Below are 22,278 nucleotides of genomic sequence, written 5' to 3' on the forward strand. Positions count from 1 at the left end.
AGAGTATTTTAAAGAAGAAAAAAAGAGAAGGCGAAAGGACTGAGAATGAAATAGGAGAATTCTCTGAGGGGCAAATACAGCAAGATATTTAACAGTTCAAAAGCAAAGAAAAAACAAAAGGAAGAGGAAAGAGCAGTAGAGGCAGAGTCGGCTTAGTTCTAAGTGTAGGGACTAACATACTAACTTTCTCCTAAGTCCACACTAGACTGTACTACATTGTTTAACTGACAAAAGTGAAAACCCACAGAGATGAAAATAAGTGAAACTCTTCATAATTTCTCCCACATTATCACACATCCTTTGTTTTAATACTATCTTTTTAAATCTAATCACATCTAAAGCTTAATAGATTCCATTGTGGATAAACAGACAATGTTGGCAAAGGGATTTCTCTGTCAAATGAGGCAGGAGTGAAATATCCTGGGATAAGAGATCAAGTCCAAACTATTCTCAAACCGTATTCTAGATGCCAGTGACTTCCATCTTGTACTCCTAAATTCTTTAAGCAATCAATGAAAGACACAGACCCATTTTTCACAAAGATTAAAAGGTATACACACTGCCTCCGGTTTGCACATAATCACGGGCTCTGGATTTGCTAGAGAGGCTTAGGTTGAACGCCCTGCTCTAAGAGTAAGCATTAGTTCTCCCCCTGCCCTAAGCTTAAGGAAATCCAGCAAGTCAACAGTATGGGGGGAAAAAAAAGTTGCATGTTAACAGTATTATTATGAATGCTAATCAAATGGGTTTAAAATTCTTAGGTAGGGATTGTGGCACAGTAAGTTAAGCACCTTAAGCTAGCATCCCATATCAGCACACTGGTTCAATCCCAGCTGCTCCTTCCAATCCAGTTCCCTACTAAAGTGCTGGGAAAATCGTGGATGCCAGCTAGCCCAAGTACTTGTACCTCAATAAGCCACCCAAAAGAAGTTCCTGGCTTGAACCTGGCACAATCCCAGTTGATGCAGCTATCTGAAGAATGGACCAGGGCATGGAACATCCACCTCTCCCTCTCTTTCTGGGTCACTCTACCTTTCAAAAAATAAAAACATTAAAAAAATTATTCACCTACCTATGACTTACAATTGTTCATACAAAGCTCATACTACATCACTGAATTAAATTATGTAAACTTCTTGGAAGGAACAACAATCTGTTCCTATTAATAAAACAAATATGTGAAATCTAAAATCTAATATATAAATCTTAGGCGCAGGGCCCAGCATAACGGCTCAATGGCTAAATCTTCACTTTGCATGCACCAGGATCCCATATGGGTGTCAGCTGATGTCCCAGCTGCTCTACTTCCCTTCCTGCTTATGGACTGGGAAAGCAACGGAGGATGGCCCAAAGCCTGCACCAATGCTGGAGATCCAGAAGAAGCTCCTGGCTCCCGGCTTCAGATTGTTCAGTTCCAGCCATTGCAGTCATTTGGGGAAGATCTCTCTGGCTTTCCTTCTCTTCATATATCTAATCTGCCTTTCCAATAAAAATAAATATATCTTTTAAAAAAATCTTAGGGCAATTATTAAATTCAATCACCTGCTTAACCAAGAAGGTTAAAACATAAAGGTTATTTTATGAAGGTAAAAAAAAAAGGAAGTATTACAGTGTAGGACACAGAAACAGTACACAATATAGACTAATTCAACAACAGATAATACAGAATTAAAAAACTAAATTATCTTATGAGCATAATTATATATATAGTATAAAATTACATAAAAAGATGAGAAGTACATTCACACGCTGTTAATTGTTCAACTTTTTAGATGCCTTTCACACAAAAAGAATTTTAATTATTCCCTAAGTGCATGTTACACTTTTAAAGTTTTAAATATAAGAGGGACAGTTCACGTCCCAGCTGCTCTACATCCAGCTCCCGCTTCTGGCCTGGGAAAGCAGCAGAGGATGACCCGAGTGTCTGAACCCTGCACCCACACGGGAGACCAGAAAGAAGCTCCTGGCTCCTGGTTTCAGATCAGCTCAGCTCTGGCCACTGCGGCCATTTAGGGAGTGAACCAGCAGACAGAACATCTTTTTCTGCCTCTCCTCTCCGTAAATCTGCCTTTAAATAAGTAAATCTTTTTTTTTTTAAGTTTAAATATAAAACGTTCAAACATAAAAGCGAAGAATTACTGCTTACGCATTACAAATAAAAAGATCAGTTCCTTACATGTTAAAGGAAAAACCTGAAGGTTTATTTAGTATGTTTTTAAATGTCAAGCAACTGTTAGAATGTATATTCTATTTTCCCACTGCTGGAATGTTTCCAATGCTCTTTGTTTTTAAGAAAAAGCATTTACAGGGCCAGTACCGTGGCATATGGGGTTAAGCCACTGCTTGCAGTGCCTGCATCCCGAATCGGCACCAAGTGCTCCACATCTCATACATCTGGGAAAATCATCGGCAGATGGCCCACTTACCTGGGCCGCTGCCACCCACGAGAGACCTGAATGAAGCTCCTGGCTCCGGGCTATGTGGTCAAATTGGGGTGCACCAGAGGACAGAAAATCTCTCTCTCTGCCTCTCCTTTTAATAAATAAATCTTTATAAAAAAAGAATAGATCATTTACAACAGAAAATACACAAACTAATTTTACAAATCTTTCGATCCTTCCATTGATAAAACTCTGTTTTCTCTCTCTCATTAGGACTGGCTTAACAATTCAAAACGCAAGACTGCAAAAGTCAGTCTTTTTCCACTGGTGTACAGCCTTTAAGCACTCAAGCACAGCAGAAAATACACTGAGGGAAAAAAGTTTGCAACCTAGGAAAATAAATCACATCAAAGTTCTTGTAAAACAGTAACACACTGCTGACCAAATGAAAACACATTTTAAAAGATATAAAGGCTTGCAGACTCATCTATAAGAGCTTTAGTCAATATCCCATAAGTTAAAATATTACTAAGGCTTTGAGTTCTAAGCTGAATGCTATTGTAACACGTTCTTTGTTTAAAAAAAAATTGAAAAGCCTATTAAAAGGGAAGAATCCTTGTAATCTGATCACCTGAAACTAGATATTTTGCATTCCAAACATGCCATTAATCACACCAAATTTCCCTTCCTTTAAATCAACAAAAAAAAAATTGTATGTTGCTTTTTTTTTATTGTAAATAGGCAAGTTGATCTTTTTTTTAATGATTTATTTAATGGGCAGAGTCTACAGTAACGAAGTCTGTAGCTGGTGGCCAAGTATCATTTAATCAGATTCTCATTGTCCATCAGAATTCACCAGTGTTTTATGAACTCCTTTCGCTAAAATTAAAGATGAAGCACTGAATTGCTGCTAACCTTCAAACAGAGTTCATGCTATCTATCTATCCAGATACATCCTGAACAAAAGTAAACAAAAGACTGGTAAATAGCATGATAATAAAGCACTAAAATCAAAGTCAACAGTCTTGGGGTTTGGTCAAATTTTGCCTTTGCTCGGGGTCTTCTCTAAATTTGGTGCCCGAAGATTTCTTCTTACACGATGTTAGGGCCCAAACTTCTTTCACCCGCTTGGTAAAATCCTCCCTCCTTAAGCCAGGATTCTCCAGATTTTCAAAGATTATTATCCAGAGTGAGTGCCCAGCCAAGTGAAAGAAGTCACCGTGACTTCAGCCGAGCAAGCTAAAGAATTAGATCCCCAAAGACTCAAGATGCTAGAATTAACAGGCACAGATTACAACATACATACATAGACAGACAAGAAAGTACAGGGGACAGTTGTTCAATGAAGCTATTAATATGGCAGTTGGCATATAATATGGCAATACAGCACACTGGCATGCCTGTATTTGGGCACCAACTGGGTTCTCCTTTCAGCTTCCTGCTGATGCACACCCTGAGAAGTAACAAATGGCATTGCAAGCACCCATGGGAGACATCATCAAATTCCTGGTTCTGGTTTTTACTTAGCCCAGCCTGAAGGTCACGGCTGGAGGATGAACCAGCAGGCAGGAGATGAATCTTTGTTTTTCAGTCTACTGCCTTCAAACATAAAAAAAAATTTACAAAAGAATTGGAAAAATAAGCAAAGAGACAGGTCAGATATGAATGAGGACACTCACAAATAAAAAATAATAATAAACAACATAAAACCCAATAGATAAATTAAAACCAAGTGAAACCAATTAAACTAGCTTTCCATGATTCACATATATCTAATGAAATAATATTTGTGTGGGACAACTAGCAAGAAAGGCAACAACCTAAGAGTGAGAAACTTGATAATGCCCACATTTCTAGCTTGGCAGACTTCCATAATCAATGAAACTACTTGATCTGGGAAAGCATCAGAGGATGGCTCAAGTCCCTGAGCCCTACACCCACGGGGGAAACCTGAAGATGCTCCCAGCTCCCATCTGGGGTGTAAGCCAGCAACTGGAAGATCTCTCTTGCTCTTGCTCTGTAACTCTTTCAAGTAAAATAAATGAATCTTTAAAAAAAGAAAAAAGATGTCAGAGACTTAAAGGAAAACAAAAAGTAACAGAAAAAAAAAAAAAAGCAAAATCATTTTAATCAAATCCAGACATGGTCACTAACTAAAAAATGTAGGTATAGCTACATCAAAACTCATCCACCATAAAGCAGTAAATATGAAAAAACTATCCTACTTCTTTTTTTAAATAAAAGCTTTATTAAATCAGAAAAATCCAATGCATAATAAATAACATCTGATTTTGGCAGAACAAATATAAAGCAGGACATCTTTGGAGACAAAATAGCTAACACCTGAACACTAAATAACACAAATTGGAAAGCATTCTACAGATTGGACAGTCATAACCCAAAGCTGTCACTTAATGGTTTACAAAGTATCTTAGTCATGTATCAAAAAGCTCAACATGTTCATTTCCTCCAGTTCCTGCACCCGCGTCCAGAAGCCCAGAAGCTCCTGGTCCTGGCTTTGGATCAGCTCAACTCCGGCCGTCCACCACTCGCAGAAGATCTCTGTCTCTCCTTCTCTGTAAATCTGACTTTCCAATAAAATAAATCTTTTTTTAAAAAAATGAATCCTAGTCAATAAACAAATGATTTTCAAACTTCACACAAAAACCAGTAAGAGTGCAGATGACAAAGGATACCAGTCCTGCTCCTTAAAAGAAAAAAAAAAAAAAAAAACCTCCTCGTCTTGAGTTGGACTAGTGACTTTCAGACCGGAGAAACATGAGCGAGATCAACTTGCACCAACAACAGCACCTAAAGCCTCAAAGATACGAGTCACAATCATAAATCAGAGTGATTACTAGAATCAGATTTCCACAAGAGTTAAATAACATCTAACGAGATTTTAAAAGGACACATTTGACCGAAAGAAGGAAATGACATTACCCAGAATGTATCAAGCCAAGCTTCAGGAACAATACAGATACAAATGAAGATGAAAAAACTTCAAGTATCCTTCTATGCCAACACTTAATAATTGCATGAAACATTACAATTATTTAAAAGATGGCTCAACTCAAAAGTAAGATAAATATCTCCCTGAATCAAACATGTACTAAAAAAATATATATATCAACACAATAATCCAGGCCTATATTGAAACACAAGAAAGAACTGACATAAAGACTGAATACTGGCTCTCCAAAGAGAACGGACTGCTGGCAAGCCAGAGGCACAGCTCCTGAAGACACCCAGGCTCACTGCGTGACACTAAGTGCTGAAGGTGGGGCGTGTGGACAGCAAACACAGGAAAGCAGGGCTGGCACTGTGACAGCCTCCGTGGCTTTCCCAGGCCATTAGCAGAGCGCTGGATGGGAAGCAGAAACAGCTGGGACTCAGCCCAGGGCCCTTAAGGAATGCCAGTGGCACAGGCAAACGGTTTGACCTGCTGTGCGACGGCACCAGCTCCACGCTCTTCATCGTTCTTTGACTACTGCTGTCTAATTTTACCTCTACTTCACTATTCAGTTCTTGGAAATCGGAGCTTTGGAAAGGAGAAGACGGTTAGTCCTCTAGTTTCCAGGCTGAATTTCTTTTATTATTATTTATTTGTTGTATTCACCTAACAGACAGACAAAAAGAACTCCCCTCTGCTACTTCACTACCCAGATGCCCTCAACACACAGGGCTGGCCAAGCCAAGCAAGACCCAGGTTTGCACTTAGATGGCAGGGAATCAACTCCTCGGGTCATCACCTGCCTCCTCCCAGACTGTGTTTGGAACAGGGAGGGAGCAAGGACTCAAAATCAGGCTCTCGGATACAGGAGACAGGCATCCTAAGTGGCTTCTTCATTGGTAAATGTCACCCCCAAATCTCAGGTTTTTTTAAAAGAATTATATAATTTTATTACAAAGATATACAGAGAGGAGGAGAGACAGAGAGGAAGATCTTCCATCCGATGATTCACTCCCCAAGTGACCACCACAGCTGGAGCTGAGCCAGTCCGAAGCCAGGAGCCAGGAGCCTCTTCCAGGTCTCCCATGCAGGTACAGGCTCCCAAGGCCAGGGCCCTAAGGCTTTGGGCTGTCCTCGACTGCTTTCCCAGGCCACAAGCAGGGAGTTGGATGGGAAATGGAGCTGCCAGGATTAGAACCGGCACCCACATGCGATCCCGGGTACGATCAAGGCGAAAACCTTAGCCACTAGGCCACTGCGCTGGGCCCCAAATCTCAATTTTATTAATGACAGCCCAGTAGCCTTTAACAAGTGTTGCCATTTTTTTCTGTCTGCTTCCAATTGCTACTTAGGCGTGCAGACTCCATCAATATGCCTGGGTTTTGATTAGGGAGCAGACCTAAAGTAGAGCTGGTGTGTCATCCTTCCATTCAGAAATACACCACGTTGGATCTGTGGTGTTACCAACTAATGCTCATCTTGACCAGAAATCATTCCTTGAGAGATTGAAATGGTGATTTTGCTTATTTATTTTTATTAGAAAAGCAGGTTTTACAGAGAGGAGAAGAGATGGAGACAGGTTTTCTGTCACTTCTTTTCACTTTCCGAATGGCTAAAATGGCCAGAGCTAAGCTGATCAAAACCAGGAACCAGGAGCTCCTTCTGGGTCTCCCATCTGGGTGCAGTGTCCCAAGGACTTGAGCCATCCACAGCTGTGTTCACAGATCTTAAGCAGAAAGCTGGTATAGAAGTGGCGCAGCCAGGACTCAAACCACTTTCCACATGGAATACGTGTCAGAGGTCAGAGGATTAATCTGCGTGTCACCTTGACTTTTTTATAATCTATGTATTTATTTAGAAGGCAAAGCAACAAAGAGGAGTGAGACAGATCTCTTTTATGCTCTGGTACACTCAGCAAACACAATACCTATTAGCACAATGTTTCAGATCTGACCAGGGCATACGATGGTCATATTTTTACATCATACACATGCCTTATAAATGCTTTTTTTCAAAAGATTTATTTATTTTTATTGGAAAGGCAGATCAGATTTATGGAAAGATGGAGATGCAGAGAGAGGGCTTCAACCCACTGGTTCACTTCCCCAAATGGCCTCAACAGCCAGAGCTAAGCCAATCCAAAGCCAGAAGCCAGGGGCTTCTTGTGGCTCTCTAACATGGGCGCAGGGGCCCAAGGCTTTAGGCTGTCCTCTATTGCCTTCCCAGTCCACAAGCAGGGAGCTGGATGGGAGGTGGAGCAACCAACACATGAACCGGTGCCCATATGGGATCCCGGTGATCCATATGGGATCATATGAAGTAAAGATTTAGCCATTGAGACATTGTGCCTAGCCCTAAACGCTTCATTTAAATAAAAAAAAATTAAAGCTAAGAGAAGCACAAACTGGTGCATAAAACACAAGTACTCATATTTAATCTTTCAACTATATATGAACAATGATGGATATCTATTTTTATATATGAATCTTTCGAAGATTAATTTTATTTAAAAGGTGGAGGTACAGAGAGAGAAAGAATCTTCCATCTGCTGGTTCATCCCCCAAAAGCCACAATGGCAGGAGCAGGTCCAGCCTGAAGCCAGGAGCTTCATCTGGGTTTCCCACATTGAGTGCAGGGTTCCAAATCCTGAAGCCATCTTCCACTGCTTTCCCCAGCATATAGCAGGACAAACAGTCAGGAATGAAACCCATGTCCATAAGGGACACTGGCTTTGCAAGCAGGGGCCTTACCCAATATCCCACAGTGCCAGTCCCTGAATCATATATTTTTAATATTTATTCATTCAAAGAGAGAGAGGAAGACAGAGAGAAATCTTCCATCCACTGATTCACATCCCAATGACTGTAGCGGCTGGACCAGGCCAAGGCCAAGAGCTTAACACAGGTTTCCCAGATGGGTCCAGCACCCAAGCTCATTGGCCATCCTCTGCCTATTTTCCCAGGAACATAAGCAGTGAGCAGCCTTGAACCAGTACCCATATGGGATGCCAGAATTGCAAACAGCAGCTTAACTTACCATACCAAAATGTCAGCCCCATGACTGAAACATTTAATATTTAACATTCAACAAAATTGTAAAGGCAAGTAGGGAAAGATAAATGTAAATTAAAGAAGGTACAGAGTCATAAACTTCATCCCTAATTTATACCTTTACAATACTGAATACTCCTAGACTTTGGAACAGATTTCTCCTCCCAAAAAAGAAATAAAATACTTAAAGAAATCCATAATAAAATTTTTTACAGAAAACTTCTTGGGTTTTATCAACGGTTCAAAGCAGTTTTAAGAAACTGCATGGGGCCCGGCGCGGTGGTGCAAGTGGTTAAGGTCCTCACCTTGCACCCCCGGGATCCCATATGGGCGCCGGTTCTAATCCCGGCAGCCCCGCTTCCCATCCAGCTCCCTGCTTGTGGCCTGGGAAAGCAGTCGAGGACAGCCCAGATCTTTGGGACCCTGCACCCGCGTGGGAGACCCAGAAGAGGCTCCTGGCTTCGGACATAGCATCGGCCGTTGCACTCACTTGGGGAGTGAATTATCGGATGGAAGATCTTCCTCTCTGTCTCTCCTCTATGTATATCCGCCTTTCCAATAAAAATAAAACAAATCTTTTAAAAAAAAGAAATTGCATGAAGAGGCCAGTGTTGTGGTTCAACGAGCTAATCCCCCACCTGCAGGTGCCAGCACCACACAAGGGCAGTTTGTGTCCCAACTGTCCCACTTCTCATCCAGCTCCCTACTGTAACCTGGGAAACCAGCAGGATGGCCCAGGTCCTGCAGGGTCCTGGATCCTAGCTTCAGATCAACTCAGAACTGGCCACTGGCGGCCATTTGGGGAGTGAAACAGCAGAGAAAATCTTTCTCCATTTCTCCTTCTCTCCGTAAACCTGTCTTTGAATAAAAATAAAACAGATCTTTTTTAAAAAGTTTTAAAAAATAAATCGGATTAAGTATGTTATTTTAAATGTTGTTGGGACTTTATTTTTGCTTAAAAAGCTTATTTTTTTTTCTTCCTGTTGTTGATTTTGTTTTGTGGCTTTTCATTTAAGTGGTTATATAGTAATTGTGTAATGGAGTCTACCATATCCAGTTATGACACAATGCAGTATGCATCTCTACTTCCAGATCAAAGATGGACTCCAAATGAAATTGTTTACTATATTTGACAATAGGATGCTGGACTCTGCCATTGTCCATGCCTGCAATGATGGACATATGACTGTGTATGAAGAACTATACTACAGTAATGATATAGGGGAACCCAGTGAGTGGGAAGGGAATTGGGGAGGAGATAAGGGAAATCCCAGAACCTATGGAACTGAATCATAAAATCATAATAAGAAGTTTGTTTTTTTTTTAAAAAAAAAGCTTAGATTAACACTGGGGGAATAGGGATACCTATTCGAGCCAGATAATCTGCACTAAAAGAGTAGGTAGGGAATTAAGTCACTGCCTGACACCAGGATCCCAAATGAGCGAAGTTCAAGTCTTGCCTGCTCCATTTACAGCCTCTCTACCTTCCAATGCAACTGAGAAAGCTGCAGAAGATAGCATGGACCCTTGCCACCCAGATGGGAGACCCAGATGGAGCTCCGTGCCCCTGCTTTTGGCCTGGTCCAGTCCTGATCTTTGTTGCCACTTGCACAGTGAACCAGCAGATAGACAATCTCCCTCTCTGTAATTCAGCCTTTCAAATTAAAAGAAAGAAACAAAAACAAATTCTTTTTTTAAAGAGCTTGCACCTTTTATAACTAATTTACATTTATTAATTATTTCTCTCCTCCAAATCCAGACAATGTAAACACATGGGCTATATTTTACACATAATTGCAATCTGTAAATATATGCTTTATTTGAAAAGTGTTCCAAAAATTTCAAGCTCTGAAACACTGTCTCTAAGTCAAAACTCAACTAAAGTTGGTCTCCTGCCCCCAAGAAAATAGAAAGAATTAGGCCATTTTTACAAAGGGTCCAGGTTAAACTTAAAATTAGTGTTAACACTGAAGTCAAACTGGAAGCTATTTGGTAAATGACGCCCCTCTCATCAGCAACAGTACACCAGTCAAAAACACTCCACAATGCAGTGTCTGAAAGGATACCTAGAAATAAAAAATTAGAGCACTAATAACGACAGCCTCAAGAAGCACACTTTAGGGCCCAGCAGGATAGCCTAATGGCGAAATCCTAGCCTTGCACATACCAGTACCCCATGCAGCCACTGGTTCATGTCCTGGCTATTTCACTTCCCTTCCAGCTCCCTGCCTGTGGCCTGGGAAAGCAGTAGAGGATGGCCCATTGCCTTGGGACTCTGCACCCACATAGAAGACTCATTGGATGCTCCTGGCTTTGGATCAGCTCAGCTCCGGCCATTGCAGCCACTTGGGGAGTAAACCAGCAAATGGAAGATACTTCCCTCTGCCTCTCCTTTCCCCACCCCCGCCCACAGATTGATCTGCTTTCCCAATAAAAATACATAAATGTATTTTTTTAAAAGCGCTGCCTGGAGTGCCTAGGTTTGAGTCCTACATCCACTTCCAATTTCAGCTTCCTACTAATGCCCTACTCCATAGACAGCAGGTGAGGGACCAGCATGGGCAACCGGGATTAGGTTCTGGGTACCTGGCATCAGGCTGACCCAACTGGCTGTTTCAGATATTTGGAAACTGAAGCAACAGATGGGGGATGTTTCTCTCATCCCCTTCAAATTAATAAATAGAAGAACGTAAAACATTTTATAGCATTTGGTTTTATATAGTTGTTATTATTTTCCCCATTTGCAACTCAAGTCTCCTAATTTAAGTCATTACTGTGAACATTTAATCTTCTAACTTCAGAAGGAAAATCTTATAAATTCAATTTACAAGATCACACATACAACAAATGGTACTAAATATGAAGGCCAAATTCAAACTCCAAGGACCAACAAACGCTACGTAATCAAAGAACTAAGTAATAACTAACTTGCATAAGGGACCAACGCAGTGGTAAAACAGGTTAATCCTCCACTGTGGTGCCTGCATCCCATATGGGTGCCAGTGCAAGTCCAAGCTGCTCCACCTGCCATCCAGCTCTCTGCTTGTGGCCTAGGAGAACAGCAAAGTAGACTCAAGTCCTCGGAACCCTGCACCCCGTGAGAGACTCAGAAAGAAAGCTCCAGGCTCCTGGCTTCAGATTGGCTCAGCTCCAGCTATTGCGGTTATTGGGAAGCAAACCAGCAGAAGGAAGATCTTTCTCTCCTCTCTGTAAATCTGCCTTTCAAATAAAAATAAGTAAATACTTTTTAAAATAATTCGCATAAAGTCAGAGTTAACAACACCCAAGACCTGTAGGTCACCCAGCTACTGACTTAACTACACCAAATCAGATCGTTTCCTTGGCAATTCAAATGACTCATACATAAGAAAAACAACTGTCCCACATTTCCCTGTGAGAATGTAGCCTAATGTCACATCTCTTGATCGACAACATACTTAAAGCTCATGTAAATTCTGATAATCTAATTGTACTTGAAAATATTATTCAGTCAAAATAAAAGAGTAAATGACATTCTCATATTCTGCTTAAATTCTATGGCTCCTATGGAGTTCATTCAAAGGAGAAGCTACTTAAAGGATCTTTCCCACTTTGCAAAAATTGGCCTATCTACAGAAAGCTGTTTCTGGCTAACAGCAAGCTCTATTGCAATTAAGTGTACACTGACTTATGTAAATAAACTAGGAAAGGAATGCCAAAAGGTGTTATTTCTAAGAAAATTAAGCTAAATCCTAAGGAAGACCTTAATGAAGATTGCTAGAATCTAGGATTCTGTACCTAGTTTCCCAGGGCCTACATTTTCATCCCACTTTCAAGAAACCAATACTAGATATCATTGACAATGCCTCTGGCATACAATTTATGGAAAGATGACCAGGAAACTCCATGGTCAAAGAAAGAGATGGGGCCAGTGTCAGGTGACAGTGAGTTAAACCGCCATCCGTAGTGCCAGCATCCCAGAGTGCCACCTGAAGTCCCAGCTGCTCCACTGCCACTCCAGCTCTCCATTAATGTGCCTGGGAAAGCAGGAGAAGATGGCCCAAAATTCCAGATAAAGCTCCTGGCTTTGGCATGGCACAGCCTCTGCCATTATAACCATATGAGGAGCAAACCAGAAGTGAAAGACCTGATTCTCCTTCTCTCTGTAACTCTGCTTTTCAAATAAATGTATCTTTAAGAGAAAGAAAGAGCAGGAGGGCGGGAGAAAAATTGGTCCAAATAAAAAGACAATCAAATAAAAATAAAATTGAGTGTATTAGGTGAAAAACCACTTAAGGCACTCATGTATTTTGAGTCCTTGTGAACTGAGGTCCTAACCATGTGAGGTGGGAACAAGGATCTCAACCCCACTCTCACGTCACTCTCCCTAGCAATGGGTTCCCAACAGCCTTGCAGCCACTTGCAGCCACACTGATGGAAAGAAGCAGGATGAAAACTCTGCATCCAAGAATGAGGCATTTCTCAAGGAACTGCAGGGCAGGAATGCACGCAACAAATCCTTACTGGCCGTCTACTCCTAAACCGTCCATGCATCCTAAACAAAAATTCCCGCCCTCACAGAGGTTGCATGATAGTGTTTGGGATTAGGGGAAGAGACCACACATGTAACCAACATGGAAATTATACTATGACAAAAGGTAGCAGCAAGTGCTATGGAGAAAATAGCAGAGCCCAAGGATTGAAAGGGGAGGGGATGCAGTTGTATTTAAAAGAGTCAGGAAGAACTTCACGGCAGTGACATCTAAAGAAGCAAAAATGAAAGCTGACAGGAGAGTCAACCATGCAAGAATCTTGGGGGGCCTGGGAGAGGGGAAGGGGCAGGCTGGAGGGAAACAAGCAGGGGAGACTAGCTTGTTAACTTGAGTAATCCGGAAAGATGGAACTAGTAGGATCTGGCAAGCTTCTACAGCCACAGCACTTGTCTTTATTCTGCAGGAGGAAGCGACTGCAGGAGTTTGAGGACAGGATGATTTGATCCGGCTGCTGTGATGACAAAACAGTAGAATGCCAGGACAGAAGCCGGATGATCAGTCAAGAAGCTAAACAGGACTGGGCATTAAGCCCAGTGCAAAGGCACCAGTTAGGAAGTTTAAGATCTCCATCCAGTGCCTGGGTGTCTGTCCCTGCCCAAACTCCCACCTTCAGCTCCCTGCCAAAACAGAAGGGGGGAAGCACCAGTGGTGGTTCAGATAGCTGGGTTCCTACTGTCCACCTTGGAAAACTCAACTAAGTTCCCAGCTCCCAGCTTTGGGCTTGGTCCAGTCCTGGACATAACAGGCATTTGGGAAGTGAAACAGCAAGTGACAGCTAGTGCTGTTGCCAGCATATGTGCTGATAGTGTTCTTAAAAAGTGGCTACCTGGAAAATTTAATCAAGACACAAAGAATGCCTTGCACCAGGATTCTGGATTTGTTTTCAAGAAGAGAAAAAGCACAGACTCCTACTTTTGAGGAAGTGCTGGACAGAGCTGCCATAAGATACAACCGTTAGACCACACCTAAGTTTTAAGACAAATTTGGAAGTTTGGGTTGACAACTGTTCATTCAGCTGGACAGATCGAGCAGGCTTTAAGGAGTGTAGGAGGAAGCCCTGACACAGGAGATGGCCAGAGGAAAACGATGCCATATTTTTCTCAGATACCATACCAGAGCACCTGAGCTCTGGCTCCAGCTTTGCATTAATACAGTCGAGATGACTCAAGTGACTGGCTTCCTACTTCATCACGGAATACCCAGCTGGAATTCCCACCTCCAGCCCGCCCAGCCTCGGCCATTGCAGGCCTTTGGGACTGGCCCAGCAGATAGGAGCACTGCTCTGTCATCTGTGACACCAGTATCCCATAGCAGCACAGGTCAGAATCGCAGCTGATTCACTTCCAATCTAGCTCCCTGCAAATGGCATGGGAATGCTGAAAGCAGTCAGATTACTTGGACCTCCACAGGATGGAGTCCCGAGCCTGGTCTAGCTCCAGCCACCGTGATTATTTGCGAAGTGAACCAACAGACAGAAGGTATATCTCTATCTGTCCCTTGCCCTGCCCCTCCCCGAAAAAAAAAAAATTACCAAAAACTCTATATGGGGTTTGCAGGGGCAGCAAGACAGCTCAATTAGTTAATCCTCCATCGGTATCCCATGCAGGTGCCAGTTCATGTCCTAGCTGCTCCACTTCCCAGTCAGCTCCCTGCCTGTGGCCTGGGAAGGAGACGAGGGCAGCACAAAGCCTTGGGACCCTGCACCCACATGGGAGACCTGGAAGAAGCTCCTGGCTCCTGGCTTCAGATTGGCTCAGCTTGGGGCACTGAGGTCATTTGAAGAGTGAACCAGCAAACTGAAGAGCTTTCTCTGTGTCTTTCCTTCTCTCTATAAACCTGCCTATCCAAAAAGAAAAAGCACTCTACATGGTAATATATCAATAATGCTGCTCCTTATATATATATACATAGATACATATATTTATATGAATCCAACGGGAAACTAATGGGTCTTTTATTAATACTGATGCCTAATCATCATGAAAGGGTTAAACACTTGGAATCCTTAACAATTTTGAAGAGTTTAACATACTTAAGAAAAATGTTCAGTTACAAAATGTTTAGCCTGTGACATGTTAAGTGGCAGTTTAAGATGAATGTAACATCACGTCTCAGAAAGGTAAATGTAACACTATATTCTGCTAACTGTAGTTGACAACTGAGAAAGTTAGCTCTGTTACCAGCCACACAACTAGAGGAAACGTCTGGGTCAACGTCAGGATGGTGTGGTAATGCATTTAGAATCTACAAAAACATGCCCACCCATTTCAGCTGCGTCTTTCGGGGGGGGGGGGGAAGGGTAGCTTTTATCAGAGAACACATCCAATATGAGTCTACGCAAGGCACCTCCACCAAAAAAAAAATTTACATATATCAGCTTTAGGCAAGTTTAGCTCAAGTCTCAGGCGACTTGTCTTGAGCCACACCGAAGCTGCATTTGCTGCAGCTACCCGCGAGCCTACTAAGTGAGGTTGTGAGAACAAGTGCCACCTAATTCAGCCAAGTTCAAACTTACAAGTGAACGCCCACACCCTTTCGAGGGTGGAGTCGACCCGAGGAGCTTATCTCTGGCAGGGCTACTGGACACCCGCATTTCTCAAGGCGTCCCACAAAGCACCTCAAAAAAAAAAAAAAAAACCCACAACTTCCAACACTTCACGTCAAGATTAGGTCGCTCCGCACGGACTGCAGGCAGCGCTCCTTCAAGCAGCAGCTCAGGAATCCGCTCCCGGTTCAGGCCCCACAGTTAGGAATCCGGTCCCTCCCTCCTCCCGGAAGGGATGGCTACCGAGGGAGCGCCCGCTTCCAGCCCCTTCCAGGTGCAGCAGGGCGAGGTTAGGACGCCACGCCCGCGTAGCGTCTCCAGCGCACCCCGTCCCCCTCTGCCACCCAGCCTCCCCCAAGCCGCGCCGCACGTTCCACACCAGCTCCGATGGCCCCGTACAAGGCTCTGAGCTGCCCATTTGGTTTTGCGGCCCAGGTCCCCAACACCAAACATCCCATTGTTGGGCGCAGAGGGGGAGGGGACGCCCGAAGAGGACACACCCCTCGGGGAGAGGAAGGCTAACTTGGGCCGTCTCGCGCGGGGCCGTCCACTCATTTTTTTTCCCCAACTCCCCCATCACGCTGCTCTGCCTGCCACGGCGAGCCCTGCTGTGCACAGGGCAGGAAGGGCCAGGGAGAAGGCGGCCAATGCCCCCCCAAGGACCCGGAGGGCGCGGCGAGGAGCGAAATTCCAGCATGGCGCAAGCGTGGCCCAGCTCTCCGGCCGCCCCAGCCACGGGACACGCACGCCCTCGGGCCCCCGGCGGAGCAGGCGGTAATCCGCCTTCTCTCCCGGGGGCCCTCGGGCCTAGCTAAAAATAGGCGCCTCGGTCACCCCGGGGCCCTCTCCCGACCTCGCCCTCAGGAGCCGTGCCCGCGGAGAGTCCCCGGCCACGCTCCCTGACGCCGCGACACAACTGGGGTCGGGCCCAGCCAGGCCCACGCGGCCCCCGCCAAGCCCGCTCGCCAGGGCGGCCCGGCGTGGGCGGGAGCCCGCCGGCGGCCCCGAGACGCCCAAGGCCTAGCCGGCGGGCGGCGGTGCTCCTCCGGCTCCTGCCCGGGCCGCGCCCCCCACCCCTGCCCGGCGCGGCCCGGCCGTCCCGGGTCGCCCCCACGCCCAGCCCCGGGCGGAGCTGCCCTCCCTCCGGGATCCCCGCGCCCAGGCCCCTGCGCGGCCTGCTCGCCCTCACCCTGAGCGGCTGAGGAAGGAGATCGCGAAGACGCGGCGGCGCCGGCTCCGCAGCCCGAGATGCCTGCTCGAGGCGCCGCCGCCGCCGCCGCCGCCGCCGCTGCAGTCGCTCAGGTGCCGCCGAGCCGCCCCGCAGGAAACAGGCGGCTTCGGGGCGGGGCGGCTCCCGCACGTCCCGGCGTCTGGGCCGGCGGGGCCCGGAGACCGGCCCCTTAAAGGCACAGGCGCCCGCCGCCTTCGGGGGGACACCCCGCCTCGCTCGTCTTGCTCCCGCACCCGGGACGTGGACCGGCTCGTGGCCCCCGCGGTTTCCTCACGGCGAGTCCACGGCCCTCAAGGGGAGGACTGAGGAAACCGGAGGCTCGGCAGTCTCTCCTGTTCCTGAGGCCGGCTTGGTCTCACGCCGCCCCGTCCCCGGAGCAGACCTGGCCCTCCACACCGGGTGATTTCCTTCAGCCAAGGGCCCCGTCAGGCTTTCTCCACAGAAATCACTAAAAACCGTAAATCCTCCGCCGTCCTCCTGCTGCTCTTAAAGTTCTCCTTCCGGCAGAGAGGGGAAAAAAAAAGAAACCGACACAGAGAAAGTGTGCAATATAAGGGAGCTGATGTGTCCACCTGCAGGGCTTGAGCCGGGGGTGAAGCACTGAGGGCTTAGCGGGAGGCCCCCCGGTTTGCTGCTCGGGGAAAGGGGGCGACGGTCCTCCCGGCTGATTCCCATCCCAGGCTTCTTGCAGGGGAGACCGCTCGGTCCTGCCCCGGGGCTGCGATGACCCGCGGGGCCCCACACACTTCCAGAGCGCGGCTCAAGATCCAGACCGAGCGTGGACCAAGTGCGGACGGACCAGAGCGGCCCTGCAGTTTCTACAGTTTGAAAGGGGCTGCTGTGCCGTGCACTTGCACTCTGTGCTAATTGTCGTCGGAGTTTCCAGGAGCACCTGCAAAGTGCAAATAAAAACTGAGCCATAAGTAGTGGCAGCCCCCGAATTGCAGAGTGGCCTGCCCATCTCTGTCACTGTATTCTCCAGAAAGTCTGTCGTTGAAACTCCACCAGCTGCCTCCTTTTCCCTTCTCGTTAGATCACTCGGGGATCCACTGGCTGCGCTCCAAGCGGGTGCCGTAAAACCCGCTTAGTTGCGAGGGAAGCCACCAGATTCTGAACCTAAAGGGAAAACAGCATTTCTTCAGTAGAGTTCAGGGCTTACAACCAACCGTGACCGTGTCATGTCCTCAGGTTAGTACTTAAAAGCACCTTTTGACTTAAATGCACACACACACACACACAATGTAATTTCAGAGATGGTATTTAGATACAAGTAAGTCAAGAATCACTTCTGCATTTCACACTTTTTTTAAAGATTTACTTATTTATTGGAAAGTCAGATATACAGAGAGGAGGAGAGAGAGAGAGGAAGATCTTCCGTCCAATGATTCACGCCCCAAGTGAGCGCAACGGCCAGTGGTGCACCCATCCGAAGCCAGGAGCCAGGGAATCCCACGTGGGTGCAGGGTCCCAAGGCTTTGGGCCATCCTTGGCTGCTTTCCCGGGCCATAAGCAGGGAGCTGGATGGGAAGTGGGGCTTCCAGGATTAGAACCGGTGCCCATATGGGATCCTGAGGGCTTTCAAGGCGAGGACTTTAGCCGCTAGGCCACGCCGCTGCTGGGCCCTGCATTTCACACTTTGAAACAATGGCTACAAATGTGTCAACTACAAAAGCACTTCAAACATTTCTTGTAAAACTAATCAAAGGGCCTGGCGCAGTAGCCTAGTGACTTAAGCACTTGCCTTGCATGCACCAGGATCCCATAAGGGCACCAGTTCATATCCCAGCTTCTCTACTTCCCATCCAGCTCCCTGCTTGTGGCCTAGAAGAAGCAGAAAAGGATGGCCCAAGGATTTGGGATTCTGCCACCGAAATGGGATACCTGGGTTCAGATTGGCTTGACTCCAGCCATTGTGGCCACCCTGGGATGTGAACCAGTGCATGCAAGATCTTTGTCTCCGTCTCTTCATCTCTCTGTAAATCATGATTTCCAAGAAATATTTCAAAAAGAGAAACTGGGATTGAAAAACAAACTGGTTTTTGTGCAAAGGAAAAGTTTTAATCCAGGCGTATTTTTTCCATGATAAACATTTTTCATGAAACTTTTAAAGACCTGTCTGTTATGACTGAAAGAGGTCCCTGAAATAAGGCAGACTTTGGAAGTTTGAACCCCAGGGTTTTGGTGGATGGTGCCGGGAAGGGGGAAATCCTGAGTTGGATGGTTGAGACAGTTGGGCTGTTGGTAGACCTTAGGGCACCGAAGCACTCCTTGGTCAGGTGGCCTTCCTGGAGGGAAGACCTTAGGGCACCTAAGCACCCTTGGTCAGGTGGTCTCCCTAGAGGGGTCTCTGAGGGCCTGACCTGCCCAGTTGTCCTCTGGTTCCTGGTTCACCCTGTGATCCTCTCTCCCTCTGCACAGGCTTCATAGAGCCATATTGGGCTTCATCAGACAGTCTGCTGAGTCCATGAGGACCCCTAATCTTGGACTGTGAATCTTCAAAACCGTGAGCCAAAATCAACCTCTTTCATCCATAAGTAGCTTGACTTAGGTATTTATACTGAGGAAAAGCTAACACTTTGGTCTTGCAGCTTTTCTGGGTGAGCGAACTTTGACTTTTAAAGGAAAGTGCTTGATTGCCTTGCTGTTTGGAGGCTTTCTGTTTATTCATATCAGAACAAAAAGATTTACTAGCCATGCTCTACATGGCAAGCCTCATTAGATATTAAGAAAAACCCCTACGTTTTGAAGTATAGTATAATATAATTAACTGCAATTAATATGTAATTAACCTAAGATATAATTAGCTTTGGCTACTGTTTACTGCTCTCCAATGTTATTGAAACCAGTAACTAATTGTTCAAAAGATTAGCACACCTGGCATCTGAGTTCTCATTGCAATAGCTAATAACATTAAATTTTATTGAAAAGTGTAAAGCATGACACCTTTACTTAAAAAGTGCTCATCTCTCTTCTTTAAAATGTAACAAAAGTGGACTTCTTTCTGAGTTTTGGGAAAGTTTAGGAGGAAAGCAGATGGAAAGAAAGCAACCTACTCCGGTTTGCCTGTAGATTTCCCAGAAGTGCTGGGTTATAGAGCGATTTCATTAGCACATGAGTGATAGATTGTAGCTCCTGGCTCTGCCGGGTCAGGGCTGAGCAGAGAAGCCACTCCCAGAGAAGCAGAAGCCATTCTCAGAGTTAGATGTGCAAGGAAGACTCCAGGTATGCCTTGTCTTCACTCTTGGCATGAGGCGGCTCATATTTTCTCCAATTGCAGACCTAGAAGTGATTAGCTGTTTTAACAGAATATCTGGTGTGTGAAAGGTTCCCTTGTGCCCCTTTGGTAGATTCTTCAAATATGGTGCGTTCAATTGTGTTTGTAACAGGTTAGAAATGATGAGGAATGATTTGCACCGTGCTCATGAAGTGAAGGATCTATGTCCCCTCCTTGTGAATCTGGAAGTGCTGGGTGATTGCTGTGACCCATAGGATAGAGCAGAAGTTGTGGGCTGTAAGAGATAGGCAGTTCCACTTCCTGCATCTTAGAACCATTAGAGCCCTGAGCTACCATGAAAAAGTTCCAATACCTTACTATAGAGACCACATGGGAGAGGCCCTGAGCCTGCTGAGGAGGGAGACAGGCATGGCCGAACCCAGCCTTCCACCTGTCTTCACTAAGAACCAGGTAGATGAATGAGGCCATTGTGGACCTCAGACCAATTACACCACAAGTTACCTCCTGCCAGGTGACCACACAAAACACCAGAGTATAAAAATCACTAACCTAAACCCTGTTGGAATTTCTGGCTTAGTAGATACAAGATAATTTTTGTGATTTTAGGTGGTCATGCAGCCATAGATAAATGAAACAGTTTTCTCCCAGTTCCCTAAAGAGGTGCAAGAAATCTCCCATAATCAGGAAGGAATTTTGGTTTTGTTTATATGACCTCAAGACATCGCTGGAACCTGCCAGGGAAATATGAGCAGGAGTGGATGGGTAAAGTTAGAATGTGGCGTAATTGAGCATGCTTGGAATCTCCTTAATGCCGGCTCTCTTCAAAGGCTGCCTGATGAGTTGGAAACGGGTGGGTAAAATGGGGAGAGAAGGGCCAGCCCATGCTTCCTGTGTAGAAACACTGAGTCAGTGTGTAACGTACGATAGCTCACCTAGTGTGTTGTAGTAAAAGCAGCATACAGAATAACTGAGTAATGCCAGGACACATGGCTGGCAAAATAACACTTGACCCCAGATCTGTTTAACTCCCAAACAGATACGCCATGTTTGAACACCTACATGTAAACTACTGGCATGTGAATATATACATTTTTACTTACTCGTGATATCTTTGTCATTACCACAATAAGATATATGACATGAAATCCAATCTACAGTGTTACTTCAATAACTGACAGATTGGCTGAATGTAATGCTGAAATATGTACCTTTTTGTCTAAGTACCCCTAGCAATTGAAAGAAATAATTAACTAATAGAGGAAGATATCACCACTTGCTGAGTCTAAGAGATAAGTGTCCAAGTGTGCATTACATGGTTATTCGACCTTTCTGTGCTTGAAATTTTTCATGATTAAATACTGAGGGGAAAAGTCCAGAAGAAACTTATTACTACTGTATAGCACTTGCAGAAACTAAAAAAGAACACATACGGACAAAAACAAGTGTTGTTTTCTGCTTTTTATCTTGTATGATGGTCACATTTCTTAGTGAATAGAGTTTGTGAAAATAAACCTTACAGTATTCTTTTTCTCTAATGCAATTGCTCTCAAGTCTTCCTTTTCCAGTTCTCAACTCTGCTTTGGGGTCCTGTCATAACCAATTGTTATGGCTCTTTTATTTGTGGGTGCTATCCTTTTATTAGTAGGGTGCATGGCCTGGGGAGTAATGGAAAATTACTCCATCATTCTTTCATCCTCACATCACAAGTTGTTGTTTGATAGGTTTTATCAGTTTTGATTGTTTATCATTAGATCTTCGGTAAGGCTTAAATAAAAAATATGGTCACCATGCGAGCTGCTCAGTGTCCCACAGCCTTCATGCTGACCATCCCTGCTGAGCCATGACACATGGTTTATGGATTCAGGCAAAAGGACATGAATGGGTCAGCACAACCCATCACTGTTACTTAAGTGACTGTTAAGAATATGACCTTACAGGTCCAATGTGGTAGCATTGCAGCTGAAGTCTCTACCTTGAACATGCCAGGATCCCATATGGATGCCAGTTCTAATCCCAACATGTCTGCTTCCCATCTATCTCCCTGCTTGTGGTTTAGGAAAGCAATTGAGGATGGCCCATAGCCTTGGGACCCTGCACCTGCTTGGGAGACCTGCAAGAGGCTCCTGGCTTCGGATTGGCTCAGCTCTGACCATGGATGCCACTTGGGGAGTGAATCAACAGACAGATTGATTCACTGTCTCTCTGTGAATCTGTCTCTCCTCCTCCTGTGTATCAGACTTTCCAATAAAAATAAAATAAATTATATTTTAAAAAAACCTCTCCTAGTGGTGGAGAGAGAAGAGAGCAGATGGTGTGGTGCTCGCTGGGGCTAGGGTAGGACAAGCATTTAA

At 45.1% G+C, this 22,278-nt stretch overlaps 1 protein-coding gene across 8 annotated transcripts in view; it reads right to left on the reverse strand.

Moving 5' to 3' along the window:
• Positions 1 to 16,731, reverse strand: part of KTN1 (kinectin 1) — an 86,712-nt gene extending 69,981 nt beyond the window's left edge. For 4 of the 8 annotated variants that reach the window (XM_040969934.1, XM_040969930.1, XM_040969929.1 and 1 more), the window contains exon 1: positions 16,651 to 16,731. The gene's annotated coding sequence lies outside the window, so the exon portion shown is untranslated. The remainder of the gene's footprint in view (positions 1 to 16,650) is intronic. The other 4 variants (XM_040969931.1, XM_040969932.1, XM_040969933.1 and 1 more) reach the window with 1 other exon arrangement.
• Between the last annotated feature and the right edge of the window lie 5,547 nt (positions 16,732 to 22,278).

Source organism: Ochotona curzoniae, unplaced genomic scaffold (assembly GCF_017591425.1).
Source record: "Ochotona curzoniae isolate NIBS_2020 unplaced genomic scaffold, NIBS_Ocur_1.0 scaffold_4701, whole genome shotgun sequence".
NCBI lineage: Eukaryota > Metazoa > Chordata > Mammalia > Lagomorpha > Ochotonidae > Ochotona > Ochotona curzoniae.